The sequence below is a fragment of the Lycium barbarum genome, chromosome 9, assembly GCF_019175385.1.
Source record: "Lycium barbarum isolate Lr01 chromosome 9, ASM1917538v2, whole genome shotgun sequence".
Lineage (NCBI taxonomy): Eukaryota > Viridiplantae > Streptophyta > Magnoliopsida > Solanales > Solanaceae > Lycium > Lycium barbarum.
The window spans coordinates 94956007-94964759 of NC_083345.1; positions in this window are offsets into that span (position 1 = coordinate 94956007).

Below are 8753 nucleotides of genomic sequence, written 5' to 3' on the forward strand. Positions count from 1 at the left end.
GAATCCTATAGTATGACTTTCTTTCTTCTCCATGAATCTCTTAAGTTCCGAAAAGATATGAGCCGATATCCCTAATTAGCTACACAAGGTAATGAGTTAAAGTATAGAAGTTCTAGATGTTCATGATATGATGTTCCTAAAACGTCCATGATGTCATTATTGCTTACACTCACCTCATATACTATTCCCTTCAAGGTGAAGAAGGATGTTAATGAGTGCTCCATAAGGAAATCGGGGGATCACGACCATACGTCACCCCGATAAAGCATAGTTGTCTTTGAGTCTTTATGCATGCACTATGATGAGTATATTATGATGATGATATAACACCGCGCCTAATTGGCCGGGCAGTCACCGCTAAGGCGGGCAGCTATACACCATGGCTAGATGGCATGGGCAGACACCACTAGTGGGCGGCATGAGATGATACCCCGGACGCGGGAGGCCTGGACACAGGCTAATGATTATCACACCGATCAGATATGGACGGGCAGTTTATATATTTATGCATATATGATATGATGATGACTATGAGTAAGCCAGCATGCATCACTCCTTTTCCATTTGACAGTCAGATGCAGATGTTCCTTATTGACGCTTCCTTTACTTCATTGATGTGATATTATTGTTTATGCCTCTCATACTCAGTGCAATGTTCATACTGACGTCCGTTTTCTTTGGATGCTGTGTTCATGCCCACAGGTAGTTAGGGAGGTGATCTTGCTCCAGACCCGTAGGAGCTGTTAGCTGCTTGAGAGCACTCCATTGTTTTGGAGGTGCTTATGGTTATCCTTTTTGTGTACATGTATGTTTTGGGCACGACGGGGTCCTGTCCCGTTCATATGTCTAGTACTCTAGTAGAGGCTCGTAGATACGCAGTGTGGGTAAAATGGTCTCACGAGGTTGTTACCATGCATACATATATGTATATACTATTTCAATGACCAAAAGGCTTGTGCATATAAAAGTATTTATATCTTCGAATGAAAGATGATTTTCTTATAACTTGAGTATGATTTTGATAAAAGGACGTTCAATGAGTATGATAAGCAGTAGAATGAGGGGTGCTCGGTGGCTAGCCCCGAGTACCCGTCGCGGACCCTGGTCGAGTCATGACAAAAATGGTAGACTTTGATGCTATTATAGGCATGGATTGGTTGGCTTCTTGCTATGCCAATGTCGATTGTAGAACAAAAATAATTCGCTTCCAGTTTCCGGGAGAACCAGTTTAGGAATGGAAGGGAAATACAGCATCTCCGAGAGGTAGGTTTATTTCCTATCTCAAGGCGAGGAAAAGGATTGCTAAAGGTTGTATTTATCATTTAGTCCGGGTTCAAGATATAGAAGTCGAATCGCCGACTCTTCAGTCTGTCCCCGTGGTGAACAAGTTTCCGGATGTATTCCCGGATGAACTTCCAGGCCTCCCTCCTGAGCGGGGGATTGATTTTGCTATTGATGTGCTACCAGATACCAAGCCCATATCTATTCCTCCTTATAGAATGGCTCCCGCAGAGTTGAGAGAGTTGAAGAAGCAATTGAAAGACTTGCTCGAGAAAAGCTTCATTTGGCCTAGGAAGAAAGATAGCTCCTTGCGAATGTGCATTAACTACAGACAACTGAATAGGGTGACGATCAAGATCAAATATCCGCTTCTAAGGATTGATGACTTATTTGATCAATTCCAGGGTACCTAATGGTTTTCAAAAATAGATTTGAGATCCGGATATCATCAGGTGAGAGTTAGGGAGGAAGATATTCCTAAGACGGCTTTCAGAACAAGATATGGTCATTTCGAATTTCCGGTAATGTCATTTGAGCTAACTAATGCACCAGCGGTATTCATGGATTTGGTGAACAATGTGTTCAGGCCTTTCTTAGATTTATTTGTGATTGTGTTCATTGACGATATCCTGGTATATTCTCGGTCCGAGGCAGAACATGCGGATCATTTACATACCATTCTTAGAGTTCTTCAGACTCAAGAGCTATTTGCAAAATTTTCAAAATGCGAGTTTTGATTGAATTCGGTGACCTTTTTGGGGCATGTTATTTCGGCCGATGGTATTCGTGTAGATACCCAAAAGAATGAGGTTGTGAAGACTTGGCCGAAGCCTACAACACCTACGGAGGTTCGCAGTTTTCTGGCTTTGTCAGGTTATTACAGACGATTTGTAGAGGGTTTTTCTTTTATCTCTGCACCACTAACTAAGTTAACTCAGAAAGCAGCTAAATTTCAATGGACGGATACTTGTGAGCACAGTTTCCGGGAGTTGAAGAATAGATTAACTTTTGCCCCAATCTTGACACTTCCAGAGGGATCGGAAGGCTATGTTGTCTATTGCAATGCTTCAGGCGTTGGGTTAGGATGTGTGTTGATGCAGCATGGTAAGGTGATTGCTTATGCTTCAAGGCAGTTGCAAAACACATGATAATTTTTTTCCAACCCATGATCTTGAGTTAGCTGCGATTATTCTCGCATTCAAGATGTGGAGACATTATTTATATGGTGTCCATGTGGATATTTATACGGATCACAAAAGCCTTCAGTATATTTTCAAGCAGAAAGAATTGAATTTACGGCAAAGGCGATGGTTGGAGTTGTTGAAAGATTATGATGTTAACATCCTATATTATCCCAGGAAAGCAAACGTTGTGGCTGATACTCATAGTCGTAGATCTATGGGAAGTTTATGTGATGTTCAGCCAGAGAAAAGAGAGTTAGCCCGTGAGCTCCAGCAGTTAGCTAGCCTAGGAGTTTGGGTAATGGACTAGGGCGATATGAGAGCTACCATTCAGAATTCAGCTGTTTCATTGCTAGTAGTTGAAGTGAAAGAACGCCAATACGAGGATCCTATACAAGTTCATTACAGAAATACACTTCCTCAGAAGAAGAAGTCATCCTTTGAGATTTCTGGAGATGGAGTTCTCCGATATCGAGGCAGGTTGTGTGTTCCCGATGTTACAGGATTACGCCCTCAAATTTTGAAGGAAGCTCATTGTTCCCGTTATTCTGTTTATCCCGGGGCAATGAAAATGTATCATGACCTTAAATCCATATATTGGTGGAATGGAATGAAGAAAGACATAGCGGAATTCGTAGCCCAATGTCCTAATTGTCAGCAAGTGAAAATTAAGCATCAAAAGCCCGGTGGATTGTTGCAAGCTATGGAAATTCCAACTTGGAAGTGGGAAGTGATCAATATAGATTTCATTGCAGGCTGACCTCGTTCTCAACGTAAGTATGATTCTATATGGGTAATTGTGGATAGAATCAGGAAGTCAACTCATTTCCTACCAGTTAGAACTACATATATAGCGGAAGATTATGCAAAGCTTTATGTCAAAGAAATGGTACGACTCCATGGTGTTCCTGTATCTATTATTTTCGATAGAGGGACACAGTTTACAGCCAATTTCTGGAAATCTTTTCAAGAAGGTTTAGGCACTCAGGTGAGTCCTAGTACAACATTTCATCCAAAGACTGGTGGATAAGCTGAGTGTACCATCTAGACTCTCGAGGATATGCTACGGGCATGTGTATTGGATTTTGGAGGTAGTTGGGATGATCACTTACCGCTTATTGAATTTGCTTATAACAACAGTTATCATTCTAGCATCCAAATGGCCCCGTATGAGGATTTATATGGGCGCAAGTGCAAATCACCAATTGGGTGGTTTGAAGTGGGAGAAACTAAATTGATATGGCCAGACTTGGTCCAGCAAGCTATAGAAAAGGTTAAGCTTATACAGGATCCATTATTGACAGCTTAGAGTCATCAGAAATCCTATGCAGATAATCGTCGAAAGGACTTAGAGTTTCAAGTGAAAGATTGGGTATTCTTGAAGGTGTGGCCAATGAAGGGCGTCATGAGATTTGTCAAAAAGGGAAAACTTAGTCCTCCGTATATTAGGCCTTATGAGATTGCACGCAAGGTAGGCCGAGTGGCCTATGAATTAGATCTACCTTCGGATTTGGAATCAGTCCACCCGGTTTTCCATGCATTGATGCTTCGTAAATACATTGGAGATCCTTCCAGAATTGTACCGGTAGATGATGTTCATGTTACTGAGCAATTATCCTACGAAGAGGTTCCCATTGCCACTTTAGATAGGCAAGTACGAAGACTCAGGACGAAAGATGTAGTTTCAGTTAAAGTCTTATGGAGAAATAATAGTAGAGAGGAAATGACTTGGGAAGTAGAAGAAGACATGAAGTTCAGGCACCCACATTTATTTCCACCTCCAAAGGAGACTCAGGCAGAGACGCCTTCGTCCTCAGGTATGTAATGATTTCCTTGATGCTTTCTTGGTCGTGTGTGGCCATGGTTGTTGATGTTGTTGATGTAGACCTGTGAGGTGATATATTCTGGGCTTCTGCGACAGGATGGTAGTACCATATTACAAGAGAAACTCTGTCAAAATTTTTGTAGAACCCCAAGAGTTTAACATTCGAGGTCGAATGTTTCTAAGGGGGGAAGAATGTCACATCTCTGAGATTTCGGATTGTAGCATTGTGAGTGGACTAGCACAAGTTTTAGGTGAACATGAAGTCCTTATGAGATTAAGGAGATTAATTGATAGATTTAAGAGCGTACCACAAGATTTTGAAGTCATATGAATTGGTGGAACTAAGTTCGTCAAAGAAAGTGAAATGCAAGTCATGTTTGGAAATATTTTCGCCATAATTGAGCTAATATTTACTTAGTAATGTCTTGAGGAGGGGCTATAGGGCATCTTAGATGGTTAATGAAGTGTTACATAAGTGTCAATAAGGCTCCATAAGGATTGGGAGTTGAACGAATCGACGCGAGAAAGTTTCGAAAAATTTTGGGTTGTACGACCACTTATGCGGACCGTATAACTTATGCGGACCGTATAACTTATATGGACTGTATAACTTATACGACCCGTATAATGGTCCGTATATCAAATCCAAAGAAGGGTGAACCATGGTGGGATTATACGGTCCATTTATAAGGACCGTATAAATGGTCGTACAATTGAGTCAGGCCAGTTTTTTTTTTTTTTTTATATATGGACGACCCTTGTTCTTATTTTTCATTTCCCACTTTCCCCAAAATCTCAAAAGCTCTAGAACCTTCTCTCAAGCATATTCCATTCAAACTCAAGAGAAATCAAAGATCAAATAGCAAGAATCAAGATATTCAAGTGTTGGGAGACTCACTAGGGTTTGTAGGATTCAAGAATTCCTTGGATGTTGAAGCTAGGGTTTCATGCAAGTTGATAACTTGATCCTTAGCTCATTCCTATGAGATAAAAGGTTAGTTTTCATGCGTATTTCATGTTAATACACATGCTTGGTTGTTGAATAACTTGGGGGAGGGAAGAAAGTAGAAGATGAAGTTCAAATGTAGATTCCATGATATTTGAGTAGTAACTTAACTTGGGTTATCACTGTTAGAATGTTATGAGTATAATATCAATATGAAGGGTAATAATTATGACAAGAAAGTGTTGTATACAATTGGGCAAAGGGTTAGTGTGAAGTTGTTAATATAAGTTGAATGTGAGAATGAATTTTGAGACTTAATGGAATATGACTACTTGATTATGATATTGTGGATGTTATTATAGTTGTTTGGGAGTTGTTTTGTCATATGGTGGAAGTCGATGAAATAGAGGAAATGCTGCCTAAGTTTCGTTAACTCATGAATTATTCTAGTTTAAACTTAAGAGTGTCTTTAATACTTAATCTTGGTATGAATCCTTTTAAATGTAGATTTTCCCAAGCTTTGCCGGTGAACGTTAAATAATTTAGAAGACAAAAAGGTATGTAAGGCTAACCCTTCTTTCTTAAAGCATGATCCCATTGTTGTATACCTCCACGTGAGTTCCATAATGTCTTCCATGATGACTTCATTCCTAGAATCACAATAGCTCATAGTTCTTGATATTCTCATGATACCATTGGTTCCATCCTATGATAGTTGGTCCTCCAAGGAAAGATATAATGATAGTGATGATGACCTTGACGATACTTATGTACTCCTATATATATATATATATATATATGGCTATTAAGTAACACCGAGCTTATATGGCCGAGCATGATATCTATTGCACGCGCACCACTGCAGTTGGGTACGGATTACACCGAGCCTTGGTAGGGCCAGGTATGCATAACACTGAGCCTTGATAGGGCCAGGTATGTATAACATTGTCATGGTCGGTTATCTGAGACACCGAACCTCTATGGTCGGGTATGATATATATATATATATATATATATATATATATATATATATGTATGGCTATTAAGTAACACCGAGCTTATATGGCCGAGCATGATATCTATTGCACGCGCACCACTGCAGTTGGGTACGGATAACACTGAGCCTTGGTAGGGCCAGGTATACATAACACTGAGCCTTGATAGGGCCAGGTATGTATAACCTTGTTATGGTCGGTTATGTGAGACACCGAACCTCTATGGTCGGGTATGATATATATATATATATATATATATATATGTATGGCTATTAAGTAACACCGAGCTTATATGACCGAGCATGATATCTATTGCACGCGCACCACTGCAGTTGGGTACGGATAACACTGAGCCTTGTTAGGGCTAGGTTTGTATAACCCTGAGCCTTGATAGGGCCATGTATGCATAACCTTTTCATTGTCGGGTATATGAGACACCGAACCTCTATGGTCGGGTATGATACTACTATATATATAAGTGTATGTAATGGAAGGTCCCCATTAGAAAAAGGGTAAGTGAATATGATGAACATCGCTAGAGGTATAAATGGCTCTATCATTCCATGACACTTCTATCTTATGTTATTTTTCATGCTTATATTATGCTATTGATTATGCCTTACATACTCAGTACATTATTCGTACTGACGTCCTTTTGTTTGTGGATGCTTCGTCATGCCCGCAGGTGGACAGAGAGATGGACTTGATCCTTTGGCTGCTTATTCAAAGACTGCTTAGAGGAGCTCCACTTGATTCAGAGCTGCAGCTATTGGTACTATTCTTTTTCTGTATATATGCGCATGGCGGGGCCCTATGTCTGTATGATGTTACATACTCTTTCTAGAGGCTCGTAGACAGTTGTGTATAGTTAGATGTCTTTTAGCCTTGTCGGCCCATATTTTGTATATAATTTTGCTAGCCTCGCCGGCTTGTGTGTGTGTGTGTGTATATATATATATATATATATATATATATATATATATATATATATATATATATGGGCATAGTGCTGATGTTGATATAAAAGTGCCTTCCGCCAATGGAAATTGTATTATTCATGCATAGAGATTACGAGTAAGCCATGTGGCTCACCTAGATAGGATTGTGGAAGTACTATGAGAGGTGCCCAGTGGGTTAGCTCCGGGTGCCCGTCATGGCCCTCCGATTGGGTCGTGACATCGAGACTGCAAATATGCATCCAAGATGATTCATACGACAATCAGTCCATCAGAACACTTACACACTCAAACTTAGCTAGTTAATAAGTTAAAGGAATTCGGACAACATTTCCCCTATATCATCTACTTCGTCCAAATTCCAAAACAGCTCCCAAACATCAATAACATCATCAACAATAACATAATCAAGATACTACATGACAAACATATACAAATCCGTCCAAGACTTCCTTTGAAAATCAGCCCATAAGCCAATAACATCAACATATCTAACTACGACCTTTATACTATGTTTTCCTTCACTCTAAACCATTAAAATCCTCCAAAAACAACTCAATATCAAAGTCAAGATGAAGAACATACCTTATACTTGAAGAACTTTAGCCACACCAACTTTCTTCAAGACCAAACTCCCCACAACATCAAGTAGAAGCAAGGACAATCACTTTTCATGAACTAGTTTAATGTAATCTTGTTGAATTCTTGATCTAGGGGGGCTATAAGTGTTTAAGAAATGTTTATGGAGGTTTCTAGAGCTTAAGGGAGTGTAGAATGATGATAAAATGAGGGGAATGGGGGTATTTATACCCCTTGAAGGTCGGTTCCCCCGACTTTCCAAGTGGGCCCGCGGAGAAGCCATCTGGCAGCCTATCTTGAAACGTTCATAACTTTCTATTCCGATGTCGTATCGACGAATGGTTTATTGCATTGGAAACTAGACCCAATGAACTTCAATTTACATAGGTTATGCATTTCATAAGTCCTCATATTCTAGGATATACACCTCCCTCAATTTGGACCAGAATTTCTTGTCCAAAATTCTGTCAAGTTTTCCCAAAATTTCGACAAACTTAATTTCTTTGATTCGGTTGATCCGGAAACCTTTACGCACTTGCTTATCACTTGTTAAAAGTATTCCTTAACCTTATAAGGGTTGCATGACCTCTCCGGATTACGTTACTTTACTCACAACGCAAATGACACAAATGTTTTCAAAGTGTAACAATATTGAGGACAATACTTCATGGATTTAAAAAAAAATTGGGGGGGGGGGGGGGGGTTCCAATCTTAGATTTACAAAATTGGGAGGTTTTCCGATATTTCATGGAGCCCACATTCTCCTTCTCAATCTGATCTTAGATTTTAATTTTTGGAGTTTTCCGATCAAATCTTTTGCGGATTCTCTGGCGGCCTTCTCCGGTGTTAACAAAACTTTCGAAAAAAGAAAGCAAAAAAGAAAAAAAATTTAAGTTATAATGATAATTAATTAGGTGTAATTAAATGTAAAGTACCTAATTAAAAAATGACATGTGTATAAGTTAATTAGATTTTAAATTAATTTTTTGC